The sequence below is a fragment of the Sminthopsis crassicaudata genome, chromosome 5 (genome assembly GCF_048593235.1).
Source record: "Sminthopsis crassicaudata isolate SCR6 chromosome 5, ASM4859323v1, whole genome shotgun sequence".
Lineage (NCBI taxonomy): Eukaryota > Metazoa > Chordata > Mammalia > Dasyuromorphia > Dasyuridae > Sminthopsis > Sminthopsis crassicaudata.
The window spans coordinates 225,767,266-225,783,257 of NC_133621.1; positions in this window are offsets into that span (position 1 = coordinate 225,767,266).

Here is a 15,992-nt window from a genome sequence, read left to right on the forward strand (position 1 = left end):
TAAAGAATTGGACATGACTGAAAAATGACTCAACAACAAACTCTTAGCTTAATCTGGCTTTCTTTCCTAACCCTTCAAATTTTTCTGTTTCATTCTTCTTCCCCGTTTCAATTAATTTCTGCCAACTCCTATGGATCGGAGTCATATACTTAACAAAACTTAATATTTAAACATAGCAATAAGCATGTCAAGCCTTGTCTTACTCAAAAATTTTCAGTAGTGCCTCTAAGATAAGATATAAAATCCTTAGACCAGTATTTGAAGGTCTACACAATATGGCTCCTATATCGCTTTCTGCTTTAGTGTTTCTTAACCTGGGTCTATGAATTTGTTTTAAAAAATATTTTGACAACTGAATTTAATAGAATTGCAATCTTATGTCATTCTATGTCATTTATTTGATGCATTTACTTCTCCATAGAATTCCTAGCTTCAAAACAACGCCAATATCTCTTTCTAAATATGGCTTTTTTTCTGATTCCTCTGATTGTTAGTTACTCTCTCTCCTTCCTCTTTCTCTCTTTGTCTATCTCTCTGTCTCTTTCTCCCTTTCTATAATTCTCTCTGTATTGTCTATCTCTCAGTCTCTTTGTATGTCTTAGTGTATTTCTCTGTGTGATTCCTTTTCCTTTCTCCTCCCCTTCCCTCTCCTTCTCTGTCTCCATCTCTGTCTCTCAATCTGGGTGTGTATGTGTGTGTTTCTATCTCTCTTCCTTTCTCTTTCTCACTCATTCATTTTGATTTGCTTTTATATGCCTTGGATTTTATTATTTGTAGATTTATTATAACCTTTATTTAGATATATGTTACTTGAGAACAGAGATACTTTCATTTTTATTCTTAAGCCTACCACAGTACCTCATAGGAGGTACTTAAGATATATTGACTGAACTGAAATGAAATTAATTGAATTGACTTGTCTGAAGTTCCCTAACAAAATCCTTTCTGTTTTCAATGATTTGTCTTCTTCCACTAGATTTTGTGAATTGAACCTCATCCTTATACTCTATCATTTTACTTATTTCTGCTGGTAGCCTCTATATCCAGCTTGTTTCCCCATATAAACTGCTGGTAGTCCAGTCAATGCCTAGTCAATGCCTTGCTGGAGATGGAACATAGCTTACTCCCAATCCATGCAAATAGTGAATGCTTTGAAGTAGTGTGGTACAGTTGCCTATTCAAATCACATTATTCAGAGTTAAAGCTTTGTAAAATATAGTCAACTAGTAGTTCCAATCTAACACAAATATATAGTATAAATTCAAATAGTACAGCCATTTCAGGATACTCATTATTTCCACTAATCAAGATATAAATATCCCACAGAAAATAACCTATCAATCAGATCTTTTTAGCAGCTCTTACCACACACCCAGAATTACAGTATCCTCAGATGTCCAGAGGCACTGTGTTGATGCCCATGTCAGCACTTCCATGAGAAATAGCATCTCATAGAGCTGGAAGGGACCGTGGAAATCATCTCATTCAACTTCTTCATTTTACAGAAGAGGAAACTAAAAAGGCTATCATTTACCTAAAAATCACATAAGTGGTATGAACTAGTACATATCTAAGCCTTTTTATGACTACTTATCTTGAACAATTCTTATTTATTGACCACATTTTTGGATATGTATGGGACTTGATTATCTACTACCACACAGGGCAAAAAGCCCAAAATGTAATTATAAAATGTTAATGAGGTATTAAACTAGTTAAATATGTGGCCACAAACAATCTGTAATTCCTATATGAAGTGCAAACAAATTTTATCTATAATTAGAAAGGAAAAGATAGCCATTGGCTTTGCAATTGACCCATTAAAATATAATCAATGAATTCCAGTTAGCCCACACTCAAAGTAACTTATATCAGAGAGTGAGGGTGGGAGGATTTTTCTTCTCACTCATCTCCATCATGAGATCCATCATCTCTGTAAGAGCAGAGCCACTTATCCAGTAGGAATCATGACACCCAGCAGTTTGAGAGTTCATCATTTCAGTTGAATCCAAAGCTCAATTGAGAAGCATTCAGCAAGCCACACAGACACATTCTCTAATCAGACCCTAGGAGCTCCTTTGAACAACTTACCCAACAGAGATGCTATATTTAGGGGAAACCTGCAGAGAGGACTCTACAAAGAGAAATAGTTATTTAAGACCCTCTAATTCCAAAGGCATGTGTTATCCTGGCTGCATGTGTTCTTTAAGTACTCACTACTCTTAAGTTTGTGCCATTCTTCCCATTCATGTTATGTTTTTGTGGGAGAATTTGTGTGATTCCAAACTTCTAGAGAAAAATAACTTGTAGCTACTGTTTTTCCTACATCATCATAGTAAATGCCTTTGCTATGGGTTTATTGTGTCTACTGCCTATTAAAGTTCCCTGGTAATAATTTATGAACTATATATATTTAGGAGCTCTATATACACATAGTAATCCCAGCATCCTAGTAGTAGTAGACATTCTCTAGGAAAGTAGCTCAGAGGGAGTGCTATTATTAGATATACCTTCCATAGAAGAGCTACTTAACATAATAGAAGCCTTCTTCTAGTTCTTTTCTCATTTTTAAAAGTCATATACCTATTGACTTTTGAAATCAAGAACATAAAAATGGAAAAAGTTACAACACAGTAATAGTCTGTAAACAATAAGGATTTCATCTGAGAGATAGGTAATTAGAAAAAATAGTCATTCATCATAAGAAGAAGAAATAATTGATGGATAGTATATGTACTCCTTTGGTATCCATTAAACATCAAGAGATATAGAGGAAGATATAATGAATGGAATTTCTCTGGAGGTTTTATGGAAATAAACAGATAAGAGTCTCATAGAATGACAAGGCATAGTGGCAATTCAAATTGTAGGAGTTAAGTGAACACATCAATGAGATTGTAGGAGTTAAGTGAACACATCAATGAGATTATCAATTCATTAAAATAGAATATAAGTTTACCAATTCCAGGGACTGTTCTATTTTTGTCTTCCTATTTCCAGCATCTATTACAGTGCCTGATACATAAATGCTTATCGAATTAATAATGTAGCAGTGTAATACTGAATATTATTCCTCCATTTTACTGCATGACCAGCATATTTCCTCTTCTGGTTATATATAATCCTCAGTGAGACCTCCTACACAATGTCTAGAGTATAAGTAATTATTGATAATACCCTGCCACATTTATACCTGCCACATATCCCCCGATTCACTGCTTTGGGGGAGAATTATAATTTGATTCTTTGGAGATCATGGCATTCCATTTGCAGCCACATAGGATCCCTGGGCTTATGTTTAACAAATGGTCTTTTGTAACAGTGATCTACTGGGGACCATTCCCACATTCCTAATGTGATTCATTATAATCTTCTTCTCTAATTCACATCTATGAACTGTAGCTCACTCTGTAGATGCAGTACCTTGCTGATAATGAGAAGTAGTGGGGAAGAGTGAATAAAGTACCAGATTATTCATCTCCCACTTTTGTCACTTACTAACCTCATCAATATAATCAATGATATAGCTTAATCTCTCTGGATCTCAGTTTCCTCACTTATAAAATGGGGGTAGTAATGCCAGTACCAACCAGATTATGAGACTCAAATGAGATAATGTATGTAAATGTTTTCAAGGCTTAAAGTCATAAATATCAATTATTAAATTTATGTATGGACTCAATGGATAGCTGTCACTCTCAACACATGGCAGATAGTCTAACCAATTGCCTAGATCATGTTGTACTGTAGATTTTCTTTCCATTGTTACATAAATATGTCTTCAGCTTGATTTCAAAAGTTAGCAAGTATCTACTGAGTATCTATGATGTGCCCAGTATCAATGCTATCTCCTGGAGCATTACAAAAAATTATAGGAGCTAAGCTTTAACCTCATAAGTTTGCATTCTTGTTGGAAGGACAGGCACCTCACATTTGAAACAACTAGCTTCTTATATAGAATATGGAACATGGTAGAAATTACAAAATTCTGAATTAAATTTAATTGGAAAATAATACAAGATAATCAGAATACAATAAAATTCTGGGTAATATATTATGTATTCTGAAGTGCTATATGAGGTCAGAGAAGAATAGGCCAAGAGATAATTAGAAAAGTTTCATAAAGAACATGGAATGAGTTGGGTTTCAAAGTATGGGCAGCTCAGATTGCAGGACAGTCTTATCCTCTCTTTTCCCATTGAGACCTTTATGAAAATAGTTGGGCAAGAAGTCCAATGCCACCTAGACCCAAAGGGTCTATAACTCTAAGATGTATAACCAACACTTTTAAGCACTTTAAGCACTGACAAAGGTATTGGGGGTAAATATCTCCAGGATCTTGTGCTCAAAAACCCCTGATATCTTTTTCCCTTAAACACATAAGGAGATATGACGCTCTAAACAACTACTCTCCCAGATCCTAAATCAATATGTCATGGGGTCTGGAATCAGGAAGATATGAATTCAAATCTATCCTGAGACATTTATTAGTTATGTGATAGTAGGGATAGTCACTTGCCCTCTCCCTCAGTTTTCTCAACTGTGAAATGGGATTAATAATAGCACCTATCTCCAAGATTTGTTATAAATATTGAATGAGATAGTATTTGTAAAGTACTTAGCACTTGGTATATAGGAGATGCTTAATAAATGCTTATTCCATCCATTCCCTAGAATCACAAGAACACAGCTCTAGAAGAGACCATCCTCCATCCTATACATGAGGAAATTAACAAAAATATTTTATAATTTAATTTTTTTTAAGTTCAGGGAAATTCCTTTGGAATGATAAAATTTCCATATTGTTGGCTTTTCCTACTTCTTTTGGCTGCCTTAGTGTTTATATTGGTATACTCTGTTCTGTTATTTTAGCCCTTGAGTTTCTTGTACCATCATCATGTGCTTGTTGAGAAACTGTGATTCAGTTTTGCTGCACTAGCATATATGCAACACCTCAGACTTTATATTCAGCTGTATTAATTCTGCTCTTTTATATTCTCCAATGACATTTTCAGTTCCTTTATAGTATTTACAAGTTAAAAGCTATCTCAAGGCATCACAATAACGTTTTTAAATCACTATTTTTGTTTTATCTTTTAAATTATTTGTAATCAAAGAATAACAGATTCTCAGGATTAAAAGACCTTGGGAATCCTGAGTGCCAGCCATCCTCTCAGACTAGGAATCTCATTCTGCTTTCTGTGTTTGTTTCTTTGAAATTTTCCTAATTTAGTACTTTAAAATCTGTTTCCTTCTCTACCCTGTGCTTCCAAATGAAGCATTTGTTAAACTCTACTTAGGGAAAGAGTCTTCCTCCAGTTAAAGCCTTTAAAAATAGCTTCTTTCCTTTGCATAATTATTAGGCTATGCTTTCTCAGTATAAATTGGCATCTTTCTCTTTTTCTCATTGAGAATAATTGCAAAAAAGGAAATACTCCCATGTAATGTTCAGTTATTGTTTCCAATGGCCCCATTCTCAGACTTTTCCTCTTCAAGGTTCTCCATATCAACAACCTACCCCTTTTCTAGCATTCAAGATGAGGTACAGAGCTTCCTTATCTATCATAGAACAGAGCAAAACTTTTCAGCTTCATGAGTTGGTCAGTTCCAGACATACCTTGGAAAGAGCCAAACTGTGAGGTAGGGACAAGAGAAGAATTTTGCTTCCTGGGAGAAAGGAAAGGATTATATAGGAATGATATAATTTTTATTTTCCCAAATAAGGTAATTTTCCATTTTTTTCCCTTTTTTTCTTTTTCTAGAAAAGAAAGGAACTTAATATCTAATGGAAGTAGTGGAGAGAGGAGGTTAGAAATAAGGAAGAGACTGTCTCAGAGCAAGTTGCCCTTGATTTCAGGATCTTCAGGCTTAGAACAATAGCATCACTAGAAGTCACATCCTTTCTCTGAGAACTGGATCCCAAAAGTGTATTGGTACAACTGAACTCTGTCTGGGAAAAACCTATATTATCAATCTTCTATATAACCCAACCATACCATTTGACAGCAGCTTGTCCAAGAAGGGCACCATGATAAGTACCAAAGTCAGGTTTAAAATCAAATTTAGTGACTTTCCCATTATATCATGCTTCCTTCATGAATGCTGGGTTTCACTTTTGGAAAAATTCACTTCTTTACCCTCAGCACACTAGGTGACATCTATCCCTTCAGGTAATATTTAATTCATTAAAATGTACTGAGGCCTAATCAAGCCTCTGTGCAATATACTAAAGGGGATGCTATGATGAATAAAACATTGTTCTTGCCCTCAAGGGGTTTAAAATCTAATTAGGAGAAGGGTGAATCAAAAACACAAATAAATTCAATAAATATAAGTTAGAGGTTATGAAAAAAGAACTAGAAATGTAGTGTTAGTAGAGTTCATAAGTCAGAGACATCATTACTGGCTGAAGGGATCAGGAAAAGACTTCATAGGGAAGATTAGCTGGGCTTGAAAGAATAGATGATTCCACCAGGCAGACTATGTCTTTGTACCAGAAACCAATGATATGAAATTCTAGAGTTGGGAATCTAAATGAGACAAACAGACAAAGACAGAGAAAGGAAGACACACACACACACACACACACACACACACAGAGAGAGAGAGAGAGAGAGAGAGAGAGAGAGAGAGAGAGAGAGAGAGAGAGAGAGAGAATGAGGTAAATGATTAATCCTTAAATATTGGTGCCCACAGTGAGAAACAATATAAATGTAGACCATTTCTCCAGAACACTAAAATAAACATTCATTACAGTTGAGATCATCAGCCAAAACAGTTGTTTGACATTGTGCAGGAGGTGAAACTAATCTGTGATCTGCTATTGTATCCTTGGGGAACCACAGCCATAGATACCCTATCTAAGAAAAAGCCCCAAATGACAAGGATTGAGCTTTTTCCCACTTGGAGCCTGTCTCTTGGTTGCTTTCTTTGGCTGCTTAGACTTAGGGGGACTTATTAAAGCTTTTTCTCTTTTCTGTCATAGCCTGGAAGTTTCCCAGAAGAGTAAACAAAAGTAAAGAATGGCTAAGGACCAAAGAAAATGACTTCATAAAAATATTCTGCTTAAAACACAGACACACACAAACATTTGTCTTGTGGTCTCAGCAGAATATAAATAACTCAGTCATCAACCTCTCTTCTAGTGGAATAGAGATGGTGGGGGCAAGGGATGGGGGAGAGAATCATATATATCTATTTTATTATACATAAAACTAGATGTCTGTGTGAAGAAGAGAGAAACACAAGAGACAGAGATAGAGGGTTACCATGGACAGGTCCAACAAAGGCATCTCTGATATAGTTGGAAAAACACTGAGTTTGAGGACTGTATGATCTTGGGAAAGTCACTTGCCATGAGTTTCACCACAGGCATGGCACCCTCATTTGTATGCAATCATTCATCTAGCCCTAGTACATCTATAACCAAATATAAAAATCTCTATTTGGTATTTAAAGTTTTCCACATACTGGTTTCTTCCTATCTTCACAATCTTTTTATTCCCCTCTATAAATTCTCTGCAACAACCACAATGGCCTCTTTGTTGTGCCTTATACACTATGAATAGCTCCTGACTCCTTATGCTCTCCTTCCTCATCACTGCTTTCTTGCTTCTGGGGTTCCTTTAAACTCCAGTTCTAACTTCTATAGGAAAATCTTCTAATGTTAGTTGTTACTCAGTGGTTTTTAAGTTGTGACCAATTCTCTGTGACCCCATTTGGGGTTTTATTGACAGAGATACTAAAATAGTTTAACATTTCCTTCTCTAAACCATTTTACAGAAGAGGAAACTAAGGCAGATGGGGATCAACTGGCTTGCCCAGGTTACACAGCTAGTAAGTGTCTGAAGCTGGATTTGAACTCAGGAAGAGGAGTCTTCAGACCCATTGTATAATACAAGTGGAAGGTGATCTTTGAGAAAAATACTAACCCTAGCTGCCCTTTACTGCTAGTTCTCAAAGATCATCTTCCATTTGTATTATGCATATCTTAAATATATAGTTATTTGCATGAGGTCTCCCTGTTAGATGTGAGTCCATTGACAATGGAAATCACATCTCTGTCTTTCTTTAGATCCCTAATACTTAACACAGTACCTAGCACATAGTAAGCCCTTTATAATTAATATATGGTTTCTAATGGGCCCTCAGTTCCTGCTACCATGACAATTTTATCAACTATCTGCTGGAAAAGTATTTTCCATTTACAAACAGAGATGACAAAGCTCTCATATGTTATATCTAGTCTCTCTGGTCTAGGGCTTAATAGTCATATTCCAATAAGAATATTCTAAAGGAGGCAGCTAGATGAGTTAGTGGATAGAGCACAGGCTCTGGAGTCAAGAGGACCTGAGTTCAAATATGGCCTCAGATACTTAACACTTACCAGCTGTGTGACTCTGGGAAAGTCACTTAAATCTAACTACCTTGCAGCAAAAAAAAAATAAATTAAAAAGTTTTAAGTTCCATGCTTTAAACTGCAGGAGGGCCCTAATCACATCACAAACCTTAAAATTTGGGTTAATAAGAAAATTTTAGGTTCCCTAATTCCTTTATTTTACATGGGTAAAAAGAGATCCTCAGAGATGAAATTGCTTGTTTACAACAGCATAGATTGTAAGTAGCAGAGATGAAATTCAAACTCATGTCTTCTGACTACACATTTCATACTCTTTTTACTATATCAGCTCTTATCTTTGAAGAAATCATTCTACTGCTATGAGATCCCATCTGTCCTCATCCTCTTCATAGAAGGCAAGAAAGAAAAATAATAATAATAATAATAGTATTTATAGAGTATGTTAAAGTTTGTGAACAATACTGAATAGATAGATAGTTATCATCCCCATTGTACAGATGAGAAACTGAGGCTAAGAGAAGTTTATGGGACTTGCCCAAAAATCACACAATTGATAAGTATTCAAGGCAAGATTCCCAGCTTGAAATCCAGCATTTAATTCATTATGACATCTAGCTTTGATGAAAAACCAGGAATGATCTCGCTCCCCTCTCTACATCCTGCCTAGCACAGTGTGTAAAGTGGAAAGATGCCTACAGCTGGCAGCAGAGACACTAGGTTCAAATTCTGGATCTGCCAATTGTTATCCATGTGATCTCGAGCAACTCACTTCATTTCTAAAAACTTTATCTCCTTGTGTATAAAAATATGGCGAGTAGAACACAATAACTTCTAATGTCCCTTCTAGCCCTAAATCTATCCTTCTAGGATTCTTCATTTTAGGGAAGGGAATCTCAGAGAGATTTCAATGAATTGCTTGAAATCACCCATCTTGAGCAACTAAGCCATGAAGAATTGATCCTGCTGGGCCAGAGTGCCTCCAGACTGGAGAGCATGTCTAGCAATTAACTTCAAGGTGGCACAAGATGCCAAATAATCCTGGAAACAGACTAGTGTTTCAGGGGCTTATTCAGAGATACTCTCACCATAAGATTTTTGATAAATGATAACTGCCTTCTGGGCTGGCTAGTAGTCATAGAATAATCTATCAATTAAACCTATGAACATCCCCAAAACTCTTTGCTTGCATCATTTCAAAGAAAAAAATGCAGCCTGCAGTTCTGTGGCAGGAATCCTTAAAACAGAGAAGTATGTTATTATGGACTTCTCAAGATTCCACTGAATCATCCCATATGGGAATGCAAGGAGAAAAGAATTTTAAGAGAAAATTGTCTTGCTTGTGGTCATGTAGCAGGTAACTGTCAAAACCTAAGTCTCCTGACTCCACATCCAGCATTATTTCTATGACACTGACTAGTGTTTTCAGACAAAACAATTAATCCAACTATGCCATATAGACATGGGTTGAAACACAATCACTTAATGTAAGGACATGGAAAGCACCCAATGGATCTCACCAGTGTCTTCCAAGGATATTGTATTCAAGTCCATTGTCCACCAGAATTTTTTTTTATTAATTTTATAATTATAAAATTTTTTGACAGTACATATGCATGAGTAATTTTTATAACATTATCCCTTGTATTCATTTTTCCAAATTTTCCCCTCCCTCCCTCCCTCTACTCCCTCCCCTAGATGACAGGCAATCCCATACATTTTACATGTGTTACAGTATAACCTAGACACTTAATTTGCATTTCTCTGATCAGTAGTGATTTGGAATATAGTGGATATAGTTTCAATTTCATCATCTGAGAATTGTCTGTTCATATCCTTTGACCATTTATCAATTGGAGAATGGTTTGATTTCTTATAAATTAGGGTCAATTCTCTATATATTTTGGAAATGAGGCCTTTATCAGAACCTTTAACTGTAAACATATTTTCCCAATTTGTTACTTCCCTTCTAATCTTGTTTGCATTAGTTTTGTTTGTACAGAAACTTTTTAGTTTGATGTAATCAAAATCTTCTATTTTGTGATCAATAATGATTTCTAGTTCTCCCCTAGTCATAAATTCCTTCCTCCTCCACAGGTCTGAGAGGTAGACTATCCTCTGTTCCTCTAATCTATTTATGACCTCATTCTTTATGTCTAAATCATGGACCCATTTTGATCTTATCTTGGTATATGGTGTTAAGTGTGGATCCATATCTATTTCTGCCATACTAATTTCCAGTTTTCCCAACAGTTTTTTTTTCAAATAACAAATTTTTATCCCAAATGCTGGTATCTTTGGGTTTGTCAAACACTAGATTGCTATAGTTGTACCTTTTTTTGTCCTTTGTACCCAATCTCTTCCACTGATGGACTAGTCTATTTCTCAGCCAATACCAAATGGTTTTGGTGACTGCTGCTATATAATATAGCTTTAGATCAGGTACACCTAGACCACCTTCATCTGACTTTTTTTTCATTAATTCCCTTAAAATTCTCGACCTTTTATTCTTCCATATGAATTTTGTTGTTATTTTTTCTAGGTCATTAAAATGGTTTCTTGGGAGTCTGATTGGTATAGCACTAAATAAATAGATTAGTTTGGGGAGTATTGTCACCTTTATTATATTTGCTCGGCCCATCCACGAGCACTGAATGTCTTTCCAATTATTTAAATCTGCAAATAATTTAAATTTTTGTGGCAAGTGTTTTATAATTTTGCTCATATAATTCCTGATTTTTCTTTGGTAGATGGATTCCCAAATATTTTATACTCTCGACATTTGTTTTGAATGGAATTTCTCTTTGTATCTCTTGCTGTTGCATTTTGTAGGTGATGTATAAAAATGCTGAGGATTTATGTGGATTTATTTTGTATCTAGCAACTTTGCTAAAGTTGTGAATTATTTCTAATAACTTTTTATTAGAATCTCTGGGGTTCTCTAACTATACCATCATATCATCTGCAAAGAGTGACAGTTTGATTTCCTCATTACCTACTCTTATTCCTTTAATCTCTTTCTCAATAGTGGGCAACTTTGTTTCACTCCTGATCTTACTGGGAAAGGTTCCAGTTTATCTCCATTACATATTATGCTTACTGACAGTCTTAAATATATGCTCCTGACTAATTTAAGGAATAGTCCATTTATTCCTATACTCTCAAGCATTTTTAGTAGGAATGGATGTTGGATTTTATCAAATGCTTTTTCTGCATATATTGAGATGATCATATGGTTTTTTATTAATTTGATTATTAATATGGTCAACTATGCTAATAGTTTTCCTAATATTAAACTAGCCCTGCATTCCTGGTATAAACCCTACTTGATCATAGTGTATTATCCTGGAGATGATTTTCTGAAGTCTTTTTGCTAATATCTTATTTAAGATTTTAGCATCAATATTCATTAAGGAAATTGTTTTTTTTCTCAGTTTTCAGTCTACCTGGTTTAGGTATTAGTACCATGTCTGTGTCATAAAAGGAGTTTGGTAGGACTGCTTCATCCCCTATTTTTCAAAATAGTTTATATAACATTGGGGCTAATTGTTCTTTAAATATTTGGTAGAATTCACATGTAAATCCATCTGGTCCTGGGGATTTTTTCCTGGAGAGTTGATTAATAGCTTGTTCTATTTCTTTTTCTGAAATGGAACTATTTAAGCAATTTATCTCCTCCTCTGTTAATCTAGGAAGCCTATATTTTTGGAGGTAGCCATCCATTTCACTTAAGTTATCAAATTTATTGGCATAAAGTTGGGCAAAGTAACTCCTTATTATTTCTCTAATTTCCTCTTCATTGGTGGAAAGACCCCCCTTTTCATTTGTAAGACTAACAATTTGATTTTCCTCTTTCCTTTTTCTGATCAGATTTACCAAAGGTTTATCTATTTTATTGGCTTTTTCATAAAACCAACTCTTGGTTTTATTTATTAATTCAATAGTTTTTTTTTACTTTCAATATTATTGATTTCTCCTTTTAATTTTAGTATTTCAAGTTTAGATTTTGGTTGGGGTTTTTTAATTTGGTCTTTTTCTAGTTTTTTAAGTTGCAGGCCAAATTCATTAATCTTCTCTTTCTCTATTTTGTTCAAATAAGATATAAAATTTCCCCTTATTACCACTTTAGCTGCATCCCACAAATTTTGGTATGATGTCTCATCATTGTAATTATCTTGGGTGAAATTATTAATTGTTTCTATAATTTGCTGTTTCACCCAGTCATTCTTTAAGATGAGATTATTCAGTTTCCAATTACTTTTTTGGTCTATTTACCCCTAACTTCTTATTGAATGTAGTTTTTATTGCATTGAGATCTGAGAAGAAGGCATTTACTATTTCTGCCTTCCTGCATTTACTTTTGAGATCTAATATATGGTCAATTTTTGTATCAGTTCCATGAACTGCTGAGAAGAAAGTATGCTCCTTTCTATCACCATTCAGTTTTCTCCAAAGGTCTATCATACCTAGTTTTTCTAATGTTCTATAACCTTTTTAATTTCTTTCTTACTTGTTTTGTGGTTTGATTTTTCTAATTCTGAGAGTGCAAGGTTGAGATCTCCCACTATTATAGTTTTGCTGTCTATTTCTTCTTGCAACTCTCTTAACTTATCCTTTAGGAAGTTAGATGCTATACTACTTGGTGCATATATGTTTAGTATTGATATGGCTTCATTGTCTATGCTACTTTTTAGCAGGATACAATTTCCTTCCTTATCTCTTTTAATTAGATCAATTTCTGCTTTTGCTTGATCTGAGATCAGGATTGCTATCCCTGCTTTTTTGGCTTTACCTGAAGCATAATAGATTCTGCTCCAACTTTTTACCTTTACTCTGTAAGTATCTCCCTGCTTTAAGTGTGTTTCCTATAAACAACATATTGTAGGGTTCTGACTTTTGATCCAGTCTGCTATCCATCTCCATTTGATGGGAAAGTTCATCCCATTCATATTTACAGTTAAAATTACTAATTCTGTATTTCTGCCATCATATTATCCCCTGATTGTGCTTTTTTTAATCCCTTGACCCCCCTGAACCCCTTCCCCAATATTTAATTTATAGACCCCACTTGTGACACGCAGCCTTCCCTTTTTAGTATCCCTACCCCCTCCTTTTAAGTCCTTTCCCCTTTTTGTACCCTTCCCTTATTCCGCTTTTCCTTTTCCCTTTTAATGAGGTGAGAGAGAATTCTCTGAAAAACAAATATGTCAATTATTTACTCTTTGAGCCTACTCTCATTAGAGTAAGATTCACACAATGTTTCTCTCCCTCTCTAAATTCCCTCAGATGTGGTAGATTTTCTATGCCTCTTCCTGGGATGTAGTTTCCCTCTTTTTATCTCTTCTTCCCTTTTTTCTGATACTATACCCTTCCCTTTACTACTTCCTATATATATATATATATATATATATATATATATATATATATATATATATATATATATATATGTATGTATATGTATGCATATATACAATATCAGTAAAATCATATTATCCATGTGGACTTTCTGCATATCCACAACAGAGATACAGTTATCAAGAGTTCTTTTTACCTTTTTCTGCTTCTCTTCAGTCTTGTGGATGTAGATCAAATTTTTTGTTTAAGTCTGGTTTTTTTCTTAGAAACAAATGGAATTCTTCTGTTTCATTAAATGACCATCTTCTTCCATGGAAGAAAATGCTAAACTTAGCTGGGTAGTTTATTCTTGGTTGCAATCCTTGTTCTTTTGCCTTTAGGAATATCAGGTTCCAGGTCCTTAGATCCTTTAATGTGGAGGCAGCCAGATCTTGCGTGACCCTTATTGTGGCACCCTTGATATTTGAATTGTTTTTGCCTAGCTGCTTGCAATATTTTTTCCCTTAGTTTGGTAGTTCTGCAGCTCCACAATGTTCCGTGGAGTTCTTTTTTTACGGTCTTTTTCAGAAGGTGTTTGATGAATTCTTTCAATGCCTATTTTCCCTTCTTTTTTATTATCTCTGGACAGTTCTCTTTGATGATTTCCTGTAAAATAGAATCTAGGCTCTTTTTTTATCATAGTTTTCCGGAAGTCCAATGATCCTCAGATTGTCTCTCCTAGATCTATTTTCCAGGTGTACAGATTTTCCCAGTAAGTATTTGACATTATTCTCCAGCTTTTCATTTTTTTTTTTTTTGTTTTGTTTGACTGATTCTTGGTTTCTCAATGAATCATTCATTTCTATTTGTTCAGTCCTGATTTTTAATGAGTTATTTTCTTCATTCACATTTTTTAGTTCTTTTTGTATATGCCCAATTGAGTTTTTAAATGAATTCTTTTGCTCTGTTGAATTTTTTTTCCATTTCACTAATTTTTTTTAGTGAATTATTTTCTTTTTCCAATTCAGAAATCCTACTTTTTGTGATTTTTTAACCTTTACTAATTCACAAATTTTGTTTCCCTGTACCTCCTGTGAATTCTTTTTTTTTTTTCCAACTCAAATTTCAGGACATTGTTATTCTCTATCATAGCTTCTCTTTCCTTTCCCCATTTTTCTTCAAACTCTCTTAACTTTTTAATAGTCTCTTCTAGGAGAGAGTTATGTGATGTGGGGTAGGTATTATTCCCCTTTAGGGTGTTATCTGGGGACTGTCTTCAGTTAGCTTCCTCGGAGTTGGATACCCACTCTTTCTCTGTGTAGAAGGTGTCAATTGTTCTCTTCAGCTTCTTACTCATTGTTTAAAATCTGTTGGGGTTTGCCCTTGGGGAAAGAAGTTTATTTATCAACTACCTCCCAGACCAGATGGATGCAGCGAGTCCTGTGCCTGAGCTAAGAGAGAGCTCTGGGAGAGAGTTCCCCTTCCTCCTCTCCAGAAATGACTCAGAGGTGGTTAGCACTGCTGCAGCTTCAAGGAGTGCCCAGTGAAGGACCCTGCTGTGTGGCCTAGTGACTGCCCTGAGGTTTAAGGCTGAACAGTGAAAGCATCACAAACCCCAGCCAATGCCTCCTGTGGGGCCGTGGATATTAGCAGCTGATATGAAAAGCTCCTGCGCTCAAACCGGAAGTGTCTGCCCAGAAACCGCAGTCCCTACTTCAAAGGTTCTGCTTCTCTGGGAGTTCTGCTTCTCTGGGAATTCCACTGCTGCCAGAATTCCATTGCCTCAGCTGAGCCCCACACTATGTGGATTAGAAGCTGCCTTAGGCTGTGTCCCCTGCGGTTCAGGCTCTCAGCTACCCCAAGGAGAAGCCCCGGGCAGCAGCAGGCAGCCACACAGCTGTGCTGAGATCTGTTAGGTCACTTCCGGATTGGGGTGGATTTAGGATCTGGCTTTATATTTTAAAGTGGCTTGATTTCTCTTCTGAACTGCTATTTTATAAGCAAAGAAGAGCTAACAACCTGTGCCAGATTCCTCTATCTTAGTGGCTTCTCTGATCCCAGAGTTCTCCCCATCCCAATTGGCACAATGTGCTAGTACCTAACCCTGTCTGTGCTGGTCTTTTTTTTCCTCCCCTCAGAACCGACCTTTTCTGTTGAAATTCCAGATTCTCTTCAGCTGGTAAGTTGTGCTTCTAATCCTTGTGGTTTTTATCAGTCCAGTGTTATTTTTGAGGCTGATTTAACTAATTGGTATTGAGGGAAGAAGGGAGCTTAGAAATTTGAGTGTATCTTCTCAGACATC